Source organism: Sapajus apella, unplaced genomic scaffold (assembly GCF_009761245.1).
Source record: "Sapajus apella isolate SASKATOON/1434 unplaced genomic scaffold, GSC_monkey_1.0 scaffold153, whole genome shotgun sequence".
In the NCBI taxonomy this organism is placed as follows: domain Eukaryota; kingdom Metazoa; phylum Chordata; class Mammalia; order Primates; family Cebidae; genus Sapajus; species Sapajus apella.
In genome coordinates this window covers 358,475-363,593 of record NW_022437093.1, presented here as the reverse complement: position 1 = coordinate 363,593, position 5,119 = coordinate 358,475, and the positions used below count along the sequence as shown (strand labels likewise).

At 49.9% G+C, this 5,119-nt stretch overlaps 1 pseudogene; it reads left to right on the top strand.

The window, feature by feature from the left end:
- LOC116541679 overlaps positions 1 to 5,119 on the top strand; it is a 12,926-nt pseudogene extending 7,807 nt beyond the window's left edge.

The following is a 5,119-nucleotide window of genomic DNA, read 5'->3' as shown; positions in this document are numbered from 1 at the left end:
AAAAAAAAAAAAAAAAAAAAAAACAGCCAGGTGTGGTGGCGGGCGCCTGTAATCCCAGCTACTCTGGAGGCTGAAGCAGAGAATTGCTTGAACCCGGGAAGTGGAACAGTGAGCTGTGATTGCAGCACTGTACTCCAGCCTGGGCGACAGAGGGAGACTGTCTCAAAAAAAAAAGAGACACTGTTTAGCACTTCACACTAACATGTGCAGTCACACGTGTGAGCGCATGCGCGCGCGCACACACACACACACACACACACACACACGCCAGTAAACCAAACTGTCCCAGATAGGAAGCCAGCACTGGGGTTCTACCTCAGCCTTCAGCCTTCCGTCTGAACCCCCTTAACCTTTCCTTGCAAGGTGTTGACCTACCCTCTCAGCAGCACTTGACACACCCTTGAGTGCAGTCTGTTTCTCCCACCTCTTCTTGGAGACGCCCAAATCCAGTTCCCAGGCTGATGCAGGTTGCTTTCGCACTGGCCTCTTGGCTTGCTTCTGGGAAGCCTGTCGTCCACTTTGACTCTTCAGTCTTTTTCTCTGCACTTGGTATTTAGCTTATTCTTTCCATGCCTACCTACGGGGGCAGTGGATTTTAGTCCTGGAGCAAAGCCAGAGGGAGTAGAGGACTGAACTGAAAATGTGAAGCATTTACTACTGCAGGGGGCGCTCTCTGATGAGGACTCTCACAGCGTTTCATATTATAATAATAGCTCTTAACTCTGCAAAGTGCACATTGTTATTTGCCTTTTAAAAATGATGAAACCAAAGGCAAGAGAGGTGGTGTAATTTTACATCATTTATCTAGCAAGAAGCAAAGTCATGCTTTGAACCCAGAACTGACTTCAGAACACGTTATCTTTCACCCTGTTGGCCTCCATCAGTCAACGAATACAGTCCCTGGTGAGATTAGATCTAACGGGTTCGAAGATCAGCACTCCAACCTTGGAGATGTGGAGCTCACCAACGGACTTGATCATTTTCCTGTTGAATTTCATCAGATTTCAATAGGTCCATTTCCCTAATTGGTCAAGGTCATCTTGAGCTTTATTCCTCTCTCCTAGAGGATTAACACTGCCACAAATTTAGTATCCTTTGCAAATTTAATGAGCATATTTTTTTATTCCACCATGCAGTTTATCTGTAACCACCAGGCCAGATGGGGTTTCAGGACTGATCCCCTGGGCTTTGCTCCTAGGGAGGGCTGCACCTTGCGTGACTGTTGTCTCCCTCACAGATCTGCTCTTCCATCATTTCACGTCGTGGGGCTTTATTCTAGCCGACTGCCCAGCTTTGAGCTTTTCTGAACGTGTTGAACGTAAGGGCGCCTCTCTGCTCTTTGCATTCATATCTCTGGCTGCCTGCCGTTTATTCATTCAGCAAACATTTGCTTGTCCCCTTGCAGACCAGCTGCTCTGCATCCGACGGGGGGAAATGAACCGTAGGATAAATAAATTTAATAATACCAGACAATGGAAAGGTGCTTCGGTGAACATAGAAAGAGGGTTAGGAGGTTATGCCGGGGAACCAAGGGGGGAGTTCTGTCCCCAAACACAAATGTGCAAGAAATAGGAAAAAGCCAGGGACAGTGGCTCACACCTATAATCCCAGCACTTTGGAAGGCCAAGATGGGAGGATCCCTTGAACCCAGCATTTTGAGACCAGCCTGGGCAACATGGTCAGACTCTGTGTCTACAAAAAAAATAAACAAAATGTAGCCAGGCATGATGGCACGCACCTGTAGTCCCAGCTACAAAGGAGTCTGAGGTGGGAGGAAGAAGAAGAAGAAGAAGGAGGAAAGAGCAGATATCTGTTTTCTTTTCTTTCTTCCTTTTTTTTTTTTTTTTTTGACAGAGCCTTACTCTGTCACCCAGGCTGGAGTGCAGTGGTATGATCTTGGCTCACTACAACCTCCACCTCCTAGTTCCAAATGATTCTCGTGCCTCAACCTCCAGAGTCGGTGGGATTACAGGCACACACCACCACACCTGGTGGATTTTTGTATTTTTAGTAAAGACAGGGTTTCACTATGTTGGCCAGGCTGGTCTCGAACATCTGGCCTCAAGGGATCTGACCACCTCAGCCTCCCAAAGTGCTAGGATTACAGGTGTGAGCCACCACGCCCAGCCAAGATGTATGTTTTCTTTATATCAACTCACCTCTTTCATCCCACCTGATTGGTAGGATGTTTGACCTCAGTCATTTTCACCACTTTCCACCCTCACTGCCCTCAAGGTACACAAGGCTCTCAGGGTCTGATATGGCACCAAAGCATATGGCCAGTGAGTCATCTCTCATCATTGCTCACCAGTCCCTGCGTGTCACTGGCCAGACACCTGGTCAGGGAAAACCCTGAATTCCAGGCTTAGGACCTCACATACCATTTTCTGAGCAGTGGGCAGAGGAGAGGTTTCTGAGTAAGGAGGATGTCATGACCTTTGCAGATGATGAAATAGCAGCAGAGCAGAATATGGTTTGTGGAGGGGAGAGGGGATACGAGTGCTTGCAGGGGGAAAAGAGAAAGATTCTTGGCTGCTCTTTTGCCTAATTTATCTTAAAACTTGGTTTTTCTACTTTTGATTCTCCCTCCTAAATGTGACAGCCCTGAGACAGGCTCTCGGCTGGTTCTGTTGGGAATGGAGGGTTGAATTGGACCTGGCTGAAGTTCTCAAAGTCCCCCAGCCTCACCCCACCAGCCGTGGTGGACCTGGCCTTGTCCATGAGGTGTGTTGTTGTCGCTTTGGAGTTGACAGCTCCAGGTGGCGTCCAGTCATCACCTCTGCTGCTTTCTGGTCTCATGTCCTGTCCACATGGGCTGGTCAAACATCTTGTGTCTCCCAGCCTAAAGGACTGTTTCTAAATGGGTAGATTCTCAGTGGTTGAAGCTTTTCCCCTACTCAGTTCTTCCTCTTACCCAGGAGCCGGCATCAAGACCTCTTACCTAGAGTTAGTTGGGGTTTTTCTTCTCCAGTGGTTTCTGCCATGGCCCCACTGACTAGTTTCCCCATCTCATTCTTTCCCAGTTGTTTATTAAGTAATGTGCATAAGGCTTTGCAAGCTACAAATCCTCCTTCATCATTGTGTGACTTAGTCCTCAACACGATAAAGGGCAGGTATTCATGGTGCCCATTTTACTGATGAGGAAACCGAGGCTGAGAGAGGCTAAGTTGTCTGTGTAAGGTTATGTTGTCCATAAGTAGCACTGCTAGGTCAGGTTTAAGCCTGATAGCCCTGTTAGTCTAGTCCCCAAATCATGACCTCTGGCCTCTTGGTCCCACCTCTCTCCTGATTGGATCAAGGAACAACAGGTTGAGAAGGATCAACATCTGCCGACCACTGCCTCAGCAGGGGGCTCTAGAGTGGAGAAGCCTGGGGCTCTGGCTTCAGCACGCCTTGTACTCCCATTGTGAGTGCTGGGGAGCTAGCATAAAGCTCAACCACCTGCCCCCAAGGACTGGATGAGCCGTGAAACACAGCTGACATTTGTGCAGCACTGCAGGTGGTGTGCGAGCACCTCCCACACTCACGATGTTTCTAATCCTCCCAAACCCTCCCTGACACCAGAAAAGCGTGAAGAGCTGCCACTATCTACCCACACTGAGCACCTCACAGGAATCAGTGTCTCAGGACTTTATGCCTATTTGAGTCCAGGAGAATAATAATAATCACAGCAGTGCCAGTACTACGAGTAATCACCATCATCATCAGTAGTTAACATGGATTGCCTGCGTGCAATGTTCCCAACACCATGCTTATTTAATCATCACAAGGCCCTTCAAAGCAGATACCATTATCATCTCCATTTTATGGTGATGGAAACTGAGGCTCAGAAAGGTTACTGCTCAAGACCCCACAGCTGCTAAATGACAGAGCTGAAATTCAAACCCAGATTAGTCTTCTTTCAAACTTGTGATTGTTTCCACTATGCCAAGCTCTGTGGGAAAATTCTGACTGGCCAAGCACTGGGGCCAGGATTGGGTGCACTGGAGGTCTCAGCAGCACCAACTGATGCCCCCTCACAGCCTCACAGCTGCACTCACTCCCCCAGGGATGCTCTAAAGCTGGGCTCAAGCAAGCCCTGGCCAGAGGTCCTAAAGATGCTGAATGGGGAGTCCAAGGTGTCTACAAAGGCCTTCATAACCTACTTCAAACCCCTACTGGGGTTTGAACTGGCTGGTGACTGAGAATGTACAGCAAGGGGACATCCTAGGCTGGCCAGACTTCAGCTGTTCCTTTGAAGGTTTGATCATCTTACCCTGGTCCTAGCTCCGGGCCAGCCCCAGGCCCCACCTTAACCTGCCCTGTCCTAGCACCTACCCCTACCCAGCCTTAACCTCTGACTCATTCATGACCTGGCTTGCCCCAGCACAGCACTGCTGCTGTGTGACCCTGTCTGTACCAGGCCTGATGCAGCTTCGGCCAAGACCACTGCCCATGCCCCCACCCCTGGATCAGTTGCACACTGTCCAGCTAGGCTGCCAGGCTGGCATCTGAGCAAAGGGTCGGCATCTTGCCTCTGGTCCCTTACATGCAGGGTCATGTAGTCCAAGCCATGCCCATCTCTTCCTCCTCTCCCTTCTACTTTTCTCTCTCACCCTCCTTCCAGGGCCATGCCCTCACCTATGGCTTGGAAGGTAGGTGCCTGAGGCTGAGGGAGAGGGCCAGTGGCAATCACATCTCCTCTGACAGTCACAGGGGACCCCAGAGCTCCCTCTCCAGTTCCACCTGCCCTATAAGACTCCCATGTCTTCCACAGAAAAAGACACAGAAAAAGTGACATTTCTGAGTCTGAAGCTGGACGTCAACAAGGCTAAACTTGGGTACTGGGTGCTGCTGGTCCTGAGCTTTGTCATGTCCCTGGTGGTGCTGTGGCTGGCCTACAGGGTGCCCTTCCTGGAAAAACAGTCACTGGTCCAAGACATTGAGATCTTCAGCTCACTGCCCAACGCCTACTTCCTGGGCATAGCCATGGAGCCCCGCCAGGCTGCTAAAAGACAGTGGATGCTGCTGGGCCTCTGCCTTGTTCTGATGCTGTGCTCAATCAGCCTGGCCATCTGGATTTTCACAGCACAGCAGGCAGCCTCCATGGATAAGAGCTGAATGGTGGAGCTGGGACTAG